Source organism: Crocuta crocuta, unplaced genomic scaffold, assembly GCF_008692635.1.
Source record: "Crocuta crocuta isolate KB4526 unplaced genomic scaffold, BGI_CrCroc_1.0 scaffold479, whole genome shotgun sequence".
Taxonomy (NCBI): domain Eukaryota; kingdom Metazoa; phylum Chordata; class Mammalia; order Carnivora; family Hyaenidae; genus Crocuta; species Crocuta crocuta.
The window spans coordinates 3088210-3101446 of record NW_027531875.1 but is presented as its reverse complement, the minus strand read 5'-3'; positions in this window follow the sequence as shown (position 1 = coordinate 3101446).

Here is a 13237-nt window from a genome sequence, read left to right as displayed (position 1 = left end):
GGGTGAATGCCTTCACGCGTGGCCTGTCTAAACTTGGGTTTTCCTACGAGGCAAGCATGTGGGCATTGCTGTCGTAAATGACTGCCTTGGTTTGAAAGCAGAGGCACCTGGCGAAGTTGACAAGGTCTTGTGGAGGAGATGGTGAAGCTGAAGAGAATAGTGAGCGCTGCTCACCTGACCTTCGTGTTTCCCTCAGATGCGCAAAGAGATGAAGTAGCCCAGCAGGGCAAGAGTGATAGCAGACCAGGCACCCCCCAACTTGCCTTTAAAATTTTTTTTTTAATTTTTTTATTTATTTCTAGGAGAGAGAGAGAGAGACAGCGTGAGCAGGGGAGGGTCAGAGAGAGAGGGAGTCACAGACTGAAGCAGGCTCCAGGCTCCGAGCTGGCAGTCAGCACAGAGCCCGACACGGGGCTCGAACCCACGAACCGCGAGATCATGACCTAAGCGAAAGTCGGACGCTTAACCGACTAAGCCACCCAGGTGCCCCCCAACTTGCCTTTAAACACAGGGGTGGGGGGCATTCTTGAGTCTCCAGAGATGTTTGGCAGACACTTTATTGATGAATGTAACTGTGATGTACAGATTGGGTAAACACAAACACAATTTTACAATCTTGTGATTGTAAGATTTTGATTTAATACAATCCTTCAAGATGGTAGGGGTTTTGATTTCATACTCGTTTTTTGTACTCTCAGTAAGGAATTTTACAATCCTGTTACTATTGCCTCATCTGAATGCATAGGGCAGATCTACCAGTTACTCTTGGTTTATTTTTACCTGGATATGCTGTATATTAGTCACTAATAAGGATATCTTAATTTCTGTTTTGGCCAGTAAAATTGTTTCACCTACAGAATTCTAAAAACATAAGACTCTCTCACACTTTCCTTTTGGTGTTGATGAATTGAAAGAGTATTAAGGAGAAATGAATGAAAGAAGTAAGGAAAGTATTGGGGACCCTGTAAAAGAAGGATTTAAAATAGAACAGTAAGCACATAACAAAGAAGAATCTTGAAATTAGTTTTCTTCAATTAGGTAATTTAACTTTGCCCAAGCATCTTAAATATCATATGTAATTATAATAAATCCAGTAATGGCTCTTAAGTTTCATTTTTTTTAATCACCCATAACTACCTCTCAAATCATTCTCCTCTCTCCATTAAAATCCTACATTTATGTGCATGTATTTAGATAACAAATGAGCTAGGTAAAGGATTTCTTAATTACATGTATAAAATAAGCACATCCATCCTTCAAGCAAGAGATTTTAGTCACTACTTAGGACTAGACCAAAGTCTAGACCTAGGATTCTAGCTAAATTTTAGCCCTTCTAACACAAAACACTTATTGATAATTAAGTCTTCTAGGTTCAAATCTTACTTATTTCTATAGTTTTAAGAGTCTTGTCATTCAATTCATGCAAAATTACTAAGAAAATATAAGAAAATATAAAAACTTCATGTCATAAATGATAAACTTTTAATGATTATATTTACTTTAAACTGTATAATTATATACTAAGTATAGAAGATAATTATATTGGATTATTAATATTTGTGTAACTGGAAGTTTATATAAAATAACAGAGATAGTGTCAAGATTAACCCTTGAAAATGTATAGACCACAGCAAAATAAAACCATGAAAATTCTCTGAAATATACTTTATGTCAGCAATAAATAACCTTTTTTTGATATGCTACATTAAGACTTACATAACTGATATATCACTGAGGAAGAGGCTATATGTAACTGATAAAATGAAAACCTTAAATACCTCACTGAATGAGTCTCAATTGAATGTTTTCTTGTTTCACAAATGTTCAACATTCTTTACAATCAGTCTTCAATTATATTCCTTGTAGAACTCCTTCAGAAATATATGAGATTGGTAAAATAATGTTTCTTTATAACATTGTCGTATACACTGGAGATTTCTGCAAACTCTGAAATTGTCTGGCCTTGTCACTGTGTGCAGGTCAAACCATTTTGCCAAATGAGATTCCATTTGCAAACATTATGATTACTTCTTTGATAAATCATCACAAATATATAAAGTATCTTTTGTAAATGTCTATTGTTATAAATCAAAAATAAGAATTTTGGTTGCATTTTGAGTGGTCAAAAAAATTCAACAAGTATTAGAAATTTTTGACAGAATTTCTAAAGGTGAAGTTGGGCAATTTTATCATTTTCATGAAACTTCCAAGATCATCAGTGCATTGTATAAATAAATTGTGCTCAACTTACCAAATCATAATGAACAACTCAAATCAGCAACAAATGATCATAGAGAAAAATTATCAATACGACAAAATACTCTCTAACTCAATGTTCTTGAGTATGTATTTTTTTAAATTTTTTATTACATTTTTTAAATTTTTTAATGTTATTTTTGAGAGAGACAGACAGAGACAGAGACAGAGAGCAAACAGAAGAGGGGCAGAGAGAGAGGGAGACACAGAATCAGAGGGAGGCTCCAGGCTCTAGGCTCTGAGCTGTCAGCACAGAGCCCGATGAGGGGCTCGAACTCCTGGACCGTGAGATCATGACCTGAGCTGAAGTGAGCTGCTTAACCGACTGAGCCACCCAGGCATCCCTCTCCAGAATGTATTTCTTAAAAATGAGGTTAGAATTTTGATTTCATACTTGTTTTTACACATCATTAAATAATCATCATTGAACAACTTAATAACATAAAATATAAAAAATTTAAGAAAATAAAATCATTTAAGAATTTTTCAAGTCCTCCAGCAACACACATGAAATTATATATAAATTACAAAGTGATAAAATATTTCTTGAAATAAAACTTTCCTAAATCAGGTATTTCTTTTAAATTATTCATTCAAGTTATTCTTCCTAGAAATTAGAATATATTTAAAAGCCTTTGCTGTATTTTGTTTTTCTAATATATTTCATTAAGAAACTACATAAAATATTTGGTCATTTTTAGTGAATATGGTAGAGTTAAAAGTGAAAATGAATTCTGGGAACAAAATTTTATGAAATTGTCTACCTCTCTCTGAATCGTTATATTTTTAAAAATTAAAAATATATATAATTCCAGTACAGTTACAGTATTATGTTAATTTTAGGTTTGCAACATAGTGATTCAACAATTCTATACATTACTCAGTGCTCATCACGATAAAGTGTACTCTTATACCCCTTCACCATTTCCCCATTCCCAGCCCACCTCCCCTCTAGTAATTACCAGTTTGAGTGAAGAATCTGGGTATTTTTCCTCTTTTTTAGTTTGTTGGTTTCATTTCTTAAATTCCACGTATGTGTGAAATCATATGGTGTTTGTCTTTCTCTGACTTATTTCACTTAGCATTATACCCTCCAGATCTATTATGCTTTTGCAAATGTCAAGATTTCATGCTTTTATGACTAAGGAATATTCATGTGTGTGTGTGAGTGATGCATATATAGATAGCATACTCTTGCCTCCTTGGTCATACATTAATTGACCACATAATCATGGGTTTATTTCTCAGATCTTTGTTGATGTTCTACTGATCTGTGTATTTTTGTGCCATTGCCATATTGTTTTGATTATTATAGCTTTGTAGTCTACCTTAAAATATGAAGTTATAATACCTCCAGTTTTGATCTTCTTTTTCAAGACTGCTTTGGCTAATCAGGGTCTTTGATGGTTCCATACAAAATTTTAGTGAAAAATGTTGCTGTTTTGATAGGAATTGCATTAAATTTGTAGATAGCTTTGGATAGTGTGGACATTTTAACAAAATTTATTTTTCTAATCCATGAGCATGTAATATCTTTCAATTTGTGTCATCTTCAATTTCATTTGTTAATGTCTTAATAATCTTAGAGTATAGATACTTTACTTCCTTGGTTAAGTTTATTCCTAGGTACTTTATCATTTTTGTGCAATTATAAATGGGATTGTCTTCTGAATTTCTCATTCTACTACATTATTAGTGTGTGATAATGCCACACATTTCTGTATATTGATTTTGTATCATATGACCTTGCTGAATTCATTTATCAATTATAGTAGATTTTGGTAAAATCTTTATATATTATGTCATCTGCAAATAGTGAAAAGTTTTTCTTATTCCTTACCAATTTGAATGCCTTTGATTCCTTTTAATTGTCTGATTGGTGTGGTTAGGACTTCCAGTACTATGTTTAATAAAAATGAGTAGTGGACATCCTTGTCTTATTCCTGATATTAGGACAAAAGCTCTCAGTTTTTCACCATTGAGTATGATGTGAGATGTGGATTTTTCATATATGATTTTTATTATGTTAAGGTATTTCCCTCTAAATCTACTTTGTTGAGAGGTTTTAAAATGAATGGATGCTATATTTTTCCAAATGCTTTTTTTTTCATCTGTTGAAATGATCATATGGTTTATACCCTTTCTCTTGTTGATGTGATGTATCATGCTGATTGATATGTGAATATTGAACCATACTTGGATCCCAGAAATAAATCCCATTTTATTATGGTGAATGATTTTTTTAAATGTATTGTTGGGTTTGTTTTACTAACATTTTGTTGAGCATTTTTACATTTATGTTCATCAGATATATTGGCCTGTAATTCTGTTTATTTTAGTTCTTTTTCTGGTTTTGGTATCAGGGTAATACTGACATTATAGAATAAGTTTGTAAGCTTCCCTTCCTCTTTTATTTTTTAAGGGTGTTTGAGAAGAATAGGTATTAACTCTTCTTTAAATGCTTGGTAGAATTCACCTGTGAACCCATTGAGTCCTGAACTGTTGTTTGTTGGGAGTTTTTGATCACTGATTCAATTTCATACTGGTAATCAGTCTGTTCAAATTTTTTATTTTTTCCTGATTTGGTTTTGGAGTTTATGTATTTCTAGGAATTCATCCATTTCTTCTAGGTTGTCCCACATTTTAGCATATGATTTTTCATAATATTCTCTTTGAATTCTCTATGGTGTTGGTTATTATTTCTCCTCTTTCATTTCTGATTTTGTTTATTTGAGTCCTCTCTCTCTCCTCCTTCCTCACCTTCTCCCTCTCTCTCCTCTCTCCCTTCCCTCTGTAATGGGTCTGGCTAACAGTTTATCAATTTTGTTGATATTTTCAAAGAACCAGCTCCTGGTTTCATTGTTCTGTTGTTTTTTTATGTCATTTCTTTCTGCTCTAGTCTATATAATTTCCTTTCTTCTGCTGGTGTTGGATATTATCTGCTCTTTCTCTAGCTCCTTTAGGTATAAGATTGTTTTTGTTTGAGATTTTTCTTGTTTCTTGACGTAATCCTATACTGCTATAAACTATTTCTTAAAACAGCTTTTGTTGCAGCCCAAGGATTTGGGGCTATTATGCTTTCATTTTAATTTGCCTCCATGTAATGTTTTAAATTCCCCTTTGATTTCTTCTTTGATCCATTCATTGTTTGGTAGCATATTAATTTCCATATATTTGTGTTCTTTCCAGATTTTTTCTTGTTGTTGATTTCTAGTTTCATAGCATTGCATTGGAAAAGATGCATGATTTAAAAATTCAATTTTTTGAATTTCCGAAAACTTGTACCCAAATAAGTGATCTATTCTAGAGAATGTTCCATGTTCATCTGAAAACAGCATGTATTCTGCTGTTTTAGGATGGAATGTTCTGAATATATCTGTTAGATCCATCTGGTCCAAAGTGTCATTCAAAGCCACTGTTTCCTTGTTGATTTTCTGTTTGGATAATCTATCCATTGTTATAAGCAAGGTATTGAGATCCCTTAGTAATATTATATTACTATCGATTACTTCCTTTATGTTTGTTAATAGCTGTTTTATGTATTTTGGTACTCTCACTTGAGATCATAAATATTTAGAATTGTTATATTTTCTTTGGATTGTCTTTATGATTATGCAGGGTCTTTCTGTCTCTTGTTAGTCTTTGTTTTAAAGTCTATTTTGTCCAATGTAAGTATTGTTACCCCAGCTTTCTCTTCACTTCCATTTGCATGATAAATGCTTTCCATCATTTTCACTTTGAATCTGCATGTGTGTTTGGGTCTAAAATGAATCTTTTATCGGCAACATATAGATGAGTCTTATTCTTTTAACCATTCCATTAAATTGTGTCTTTTTCCTTGGAGAATTTAGTCCATTTACACCAAGTGATTATTGATAGGTAGTATGTACTTATTGCCATTATGTTACTCGTTTTATGGTTGTTTTTGTAGTTCTTCCCTATTCCTTTCTTTTCTTACTCTCTTGTCTCATGGTTTTCTGACTTTCTTTAATGATATACTTGGATTCCCTTCTCTTTATTTTTGTGAATCTGTTACTGGCTTTGGATTTGTGGTAACTATTAGGTTTACATGTAACATCTTATGCATATAGCAACCGATATTAAGTTGATGGTCCCTTAAGTTTGAGCCTATTTGAAAACCATGAAATTTTTACTCTTCCACCCCACCCAAGGTTTAGATATATTTTGTCATACTTTACATCTTTTTATTCTGTAAATCCCTTGACTGATTTTTANTGCTGCTGATATCTGTTTTGAGCAGTTCATTAGCTGTCATTTCTTCTTGGAGTTTCTTTGGAGGAGAGCTATTTCCTTTCGTCATTTTAGTTAGTTTTCTGGCTCTTGTTGATTTTAAAGACCTGTTATGCTCTCTGTACCTATGAGCGCTTCTGTATCCAAGAAGACTCTTTGACTGTCCAGGGACTATCCTTTCAGAGAGTGTTTATTGAATGGTATCTCTTGGTCTTCCTTGTTGGGACCTTGGTTATTTTATTTTCCTATTCGTAGTGATATTTGGGGCTCTCCACCTTGTGTACTCTGCCTTGTTTCTTGAGGTAGCCCTGGAAAAGAAAACAGACAGTCAAACACACAGGGAGCATATGCTTCCTACTTTTCTAACACTTGCATTTGATATTTTCTACTCAAATAGCCCCCTTTAACATTTCATATAAGTCTGGTTTAGTGATCATGAATTCCTTTAAGTTTTGCTTGTCTGACTGATTGTCTTATGAACAGAATATTATTGGTTGAAGGTTTTCCTTTTCTTTCAGCACTTGGAATATATCATGCCACTCCCTTCTGGCATGCAAAGTTTCTGCTGAAAAATTATCTGATAGCTTTATGGCGTTTCCTTTGTATTTAACTGTCTTTTCTCCTGTTTCTTTTAAAATTCTCACGTTATTTTTACTTTTTGTTGTTTTAATTACGATGTGTCTTAGTGTAGACCTCCTTGGGTTGATTTTGTTGGGGACTCTCTGTGCCTCCTGGATTTGGATATCTGCTTCCTTCCCCAGATTCAGGAAATTTTCAGCTATTACTTCTTCATAACATAATCTGAGTTCCCTTAATCTGTTTTCTTTTTTTTATGTTTTCATTTTCCTGTTTCCTCTTCAACTTGATTGCTTTCCTTTACTCTGTCATCTAGGTTGCTGGTCCATTCTTCTGCTTCTTCAAGTCAGCTATTTATTTCCTCTAATGTACATTTCATTTCAGTTATTAAGTTCTTCATCTCTGCTTGGTTCTTTTTTATGTTTTTTTATTTCCTTGTTGAAGGTCTCACTGAGATCCTCCAATCTTATCAAGTTTAATGTCTTTTTATGAGTATCACTTTAAATTCTCTGTCAGGCACACTACTTATGTCTATTTAGTTTAGTTCTCTTGCTGTGATTTTGGCCTATTCTTCCATTTGGGACATCTTCGGTCTCTTCATTTTGTCTATCTCTCTGTGTCTGTTTTTCTGTCTTAGGAAAGTCAGCTACATCTTCTCCTCTTGAAAACAGTGGCCTTATGAAGAAAAGGTCCTGTAGTGTCTGCAGTGCAATATCCCCTATTCGCCAGAAACTGGCACATGAGGGGTACTTCCTACATGTGTTGCATGCACCCTAATCTTGTGGCTGATCCATATTTGCCTTCAACCCACTCATCTGCAATTGCTCTCTTAGCCTGTTGTGGGCAGGGTTTGGTCCCTGTGTTTTTAATGGGCAAGTACTGGACTGTCTTGGGCTCAAGTTGGGGAAGACCAGGTGTTTGTTAGAGCTGAGGTCACACCAAGCTGCAGCACACTCTTCCTGTGTTGTCCCTGAGAAGCTTTCATTGGTGACCACAGCCTGCATTTAGACCAGATGTCTGCTTTTGGGGCTGCAGTCAAATTGTCGTTTGTGATTATCTTTCCCTCTCCCTGGGGAAATAGTCACTTTGTAGTGGTGTTGATTTCTGTTTGGGCTGATTGCACACTAAATGCTGGTGGCACCACTCTGAATTAATTGCTGCTGAGGGCAATTTAGAGGGAGCCAGTTCACAGGAGAATGCAGTGGTAGAGCACATTGTTAGCAAGCTAGGTGGAGAGTGTTCATGCTGAGTTGGTCCCTGTAGATGTCTATGTATCCCGGTTGGGAGGCAGGGGAGGGAAATGGTGTCTGCCAGCTCTTTTGTTCTGGAGAACTCTCCCAAAGATTCACACCCCTCTGGCTCATGTTCTAAAGATTAGTAAACAAACTCCCTCCTGTATATCCCAGTCTTCTATGCTCTGTCTCAGTGGGACTGTTTGTTATGTTGTCTCTTTAAGAGCAGGGATTCAGTTTCCTACTGCTCTCCTGTTTTGCAGAGACTATCCTGCCAACTTTTAAAGGTCCGAGTGTTAAGCTCCCCTAATTGTAAGAAAACATGAAGTTAAGTCCCTCTGGTTTTCAAAGCCAAATGTTATGAAAATTTGTCTTCCCAGGATGGGAAGACACCTCCTTACATGGATAGTATCATGGATCAGCCTGGTTCTTGACTGAGTCTCTGTCCTCCCTCCCTTGTTTAATGTGGTCTTTTCCCTACATTTAGCTTAGGAGAATATGTTCTGCCAGGCTTCAGATTACTTTCTGGGTTATTTACACGGATACGAATGTTATTTAGGTGCACTTGTGGGACAAGGTGAACTTAAGATCTTCCTATTCTGCCATCTTCCCCAGAAGTTCTTCTCTGAACCTTGAAATGCAACAGTTTCCCATAACGCTAATTTATTTATTTCCTCCAGCAATAGTTATTAAATGGCTACTGTAAGCCAGGCATCATTTAGATGTTAGAAAATAAGCAGTGAATCCAACCAAGTCCCTGCCCTCATGCACTGTATTTTCCACTGAAAAATCCAGACAAGAAACAAATATAATATGCTTTGCAGAAGAAAAAACAAGTGAGTAGGTACAATGATGCATTTATGGAAATTAATCTAAATTTAAGTGGCAAGATAAACGTTTTTAGGAGGTGTTACTGGGCAGAAACCCAAAATAAGTGAGGGAATATAAAGATTTTGGAGAGTAATATTTCTGGTAAAGGAAACAGCCAAGTACAGGAAACCTGAATCAGGAAAGAGTCTAGCTAATTAGAGGAATCTCAAGAAGGTCAATTTATCTAGAGTGCAATGAATGAGGGAAGAAAGAGAAAGGGTAGGACCATGTTATGTAGCATTTGGTAGGTCAGGATGAAGTTTGGATTTTATTCTGAGCTTGATAGGAATCCATTATAGAGTACTGATGAGAATGACTTGATATGATTTCCATTTTCAAAAGATCGTTCTGGCGATATGTTTGATAAATTACAATGGGATAGGAGAAAATATTTGTAAATAATATTCCTGTGAAGAGTTAATGTCCAAAATACATAAGGAACTCATGAACTTACTGGCAAATAAACAGATAACCTAATTTAAATATGGGAAAGGATTTTAATAGCTTTTTACCAAAATGTGACATATAAATGGCTAACAGATACTTGAAAATGTGCTTAATATTACTAATAATCAGGAAAATGAAAATCAAAATCACACTTGGTAGGACATTTATTATCAAAAGAGTCAAGAGATAGCAATGTTGGCAAATATGTAGAGACAAGTAAACCTTTGTAGACTATAGGTAAGAATGTAAATTGGTGCCACCATTATGGAAAACAATATATATGTTTCTCAAAACATTAAAAATAGAACTGCCTGCAATCCAGAAATCCTACTTCTAGGTATATATACAAGGAAATAAAGTCTTTGCCTCATGTAAAGTTCTGCATACTGATGCTCACTGAAGCATTATTCACAATAGTCAAGGTCTGGAAACAGCTTGTCTTCCAATGGTTGAATGAATAAAGAAATTAAGATGCACATAAACATTGGAATATTATTCAGCCTTAAAAAAGGAAGACAATCCTGTATTTGTGACAAGATAAAATCCTGGAGGATGATATGTCAAGTCATCATGTTGTACTCTTTAAGTATATACTTTTTTATTCTTTTATAGTTTATTGTCAAGTTGATTTCCATATAACACCCAGTGCTCATCACCACGAGTGCCCTCCTCCATGCCCATCACCCCCTTTTTCTTCTCCCCCTTCCCCATCAACCCTCAGTTTGTTCTCATTATTCAAGAGCCTCTCATGGTTTGCCTCCTTCCCTCTCCCTACTATTTTTCCCTATCCCCTCCCCTATACATGTAATATATGTGGCTATCTGCACAATCCTTTAAGAAGGCCAATTTACATCTCTTTTATGTTGTATTTTTTTCAACATTTACTTAACATCTGCATAGCATGCAGGATCAGATAAAATCTTTCTTTTTACTAACTCAAATCCTGCATAACGCCCAACTATCAGAAATTCTGAGTCCTCTGATTCATAAGTCTCCTTTTTTTTATTTCTTTTTATATTTCTTTTTTTATTATTGTCAAGTTGGTTACCATATAACACCTAGTGCTTATTCCAAAAAGTGCCCTCCCTTATGCCCATCACTTCTTTTCCCCTCTCCCCCACACCCATCAACCCACAGTTTGTTCTCAGTATTTAAGAGTCTCTCATGGTTTGCCTCCCTCCCTCTCTTTAACTATATTTTCCCTTTCCCCATTGTCCTCTGTTAAGTTTCTCCTATTCTACATATGAGTGAAAAGATATGGTATCTGTCCTTCTCTGCCTGACTTATTTCACTCAGCATAACACCCTCAAGTTCCAACCAAATTGCTACAAATGGCCAGATTTCATTCTTTCTCATTGCCATGAAGTATTCCATTGTATAGATAAACCACATCTTCTTGATCCATTCATCACTTGATAGACATTAAGACTTTTTCCATGATTTGGTTATTGTTGATAGTGCTATGGGGTACATGTGTCCCTATGCATCAAAACTCCTGTATCCCTTGGGTAAATCCCTAGCAGTGCTATTGCTGGGTCATAGGGGAGTACTACTGTTAATTTTTTGAGGAACCTCTACACTGCTTTCCAGAGAGGCTTGCACCAGTTTACATTCCCACCAACAGTGTAGGAGGGTGCCCATTTTTCCACATCCTCGCCAGCATCAATAGTCTCCTGATTTGTTCATTTTAGACACTATGACCAGCGTGAGGTGGTATCTCAGTGTGGTTTTAATTTATATTTTCCTGATGATGAGAGACACTGAGCATCGTTTCATGTGTCTCTTGGCCACCTGGATGTCCTCTTTGGAGAAGTGTCTGTTCATGTCTTCTGCCCATTTCTTCACTGGGTTATTTGTTTTCTTGGGTGTTCAGTTTGGTGAGTTCCTTATAGATTTTGGATACTAGCTCTTCATCTGATATGTCATTTGCAACTCTCTTTTCCCATTCCATTTATTGCCTTTCAGTTTTGTTGATTGTTTCCTATGCAGTTCAGAAGTTTTTATCTTGATGACGTCCCAATAGTTCATTTTTGCTCTTGATTCTCTTGCCTTTGGGGATGTGTCTGGTAAGAAATCGCTGCATTTGAGGTTAAGGAGATTGTTTCCTGATTTCTCCTCTAGGGTTTTGATGGTTTCCTGTCTCACATTCAGGTCCTCCATCCATTTTGAGTTTATTTTTGTGTGTGGTGTAAGAAAGTGGTCCAGTTTCATTCTTTTGCATGTTGCTGTCCAGTTCACCCAGCACCATCTGTTAAAGAGGCTGCCTTTTTTCCATTGGATACTCTTTCCCGCTTTGTCAAAGATTACTTGGCCATACATATGTGGGTCCAATTCTGGGTTCTCTATTCCATTGGTTTATGTGTCTGTTTTTGTGCCAATACCATACTGTCTTGATGACTACAGCTTTGTAGTAGAGGCTAAAGTCTGGGATGGTGATGCCTCTCATTTTGGGGTTTTTTCTTCAATATTACTTTGGCTATTCAGGGTCTTTTGTGGTTCCATAGAAATTTCAGGGTTGTTTGTTGTAGCTTTGAGAAGAATGCTGGTGCAATTTTGATTGGGATTGCATTGAAGGTGTAGATTGCTTTGGGTACTTTTGATATTTTAACAATATTTATTCTTCCGACCCATGAGCATGGAATGTTTTTCCATTTTTTTGTGTCTTCTTCAATTTCCTTCATAAGTTTTCTATAGTTTTCATCATATAGATCTCTTATATCTTTGATTGGGTTTATTCCTAGTTATTTTATGGTTTTGGTGCAATTGTGACAATTGTGAATGGGATGAGTTTCTTGATTTCTCTTTCTGTTGCTTCATTACTGGTCTATTAAAATGTAACCAATTTCTGTACATTGATTTTTTACCCTGCAACTTTGCTGAATTCTTGGATCAGTTCTAGTAGGCTTCTGGTGGAGTCTGTCAGGTTTTCGATGTAGAATATCATGTCGTCTGTGAAAAGTGAAAGTTTGACCTCTTCTTTGCCAATTCTGAGGCCTTTTATTTCCTTTTGTTGTCTGATTACTGATGGTAGGACTTCCAGCACTATGTTAAAAAGCAGTGGTAACAGTGGACATCCTTGTCGTGTTCCTGATCTCAGGGGGAAAGCTCTCAGTTTTTCTCCATCGAGGATGATATTAGCAGTGGGCTTTTCATAAATGATTTTTATGATGTTTTAGTACGTTCCTTCTTTCCCGACTTTCTTGAGGGTCTAAATTAAGAAAGGATGCTGTATTTTGTCAAATGCTTTTTCTGCATCTATTGACAGGATCATATGATTTTTATCTTTTCTTTTGTTAATGTGATGTATAACATTGATTGATTTGTGAATATTGAACCAGCCCTGTAATCCAAGAATGAATCCCACTTGATCATGGTGAATAATTCTTTTTATATGCTGTTGAATTCAATTTGCTAGTATCTTGTTGAGGATTTATTCATCAAGGATATTGGCCCGTAGTTCTCTTTTTTTATGCTGGGTCTCTGTCTGGTTTGGGAATCAAAGTGATGATGGCTTCCAAAAATGAGTCCAGAGGTGTTCCTGCCATTTCTATCTTTAGGAATAGTGTGAGAAGAATAGGTATTAATTCTGATTTAAATATCTGATG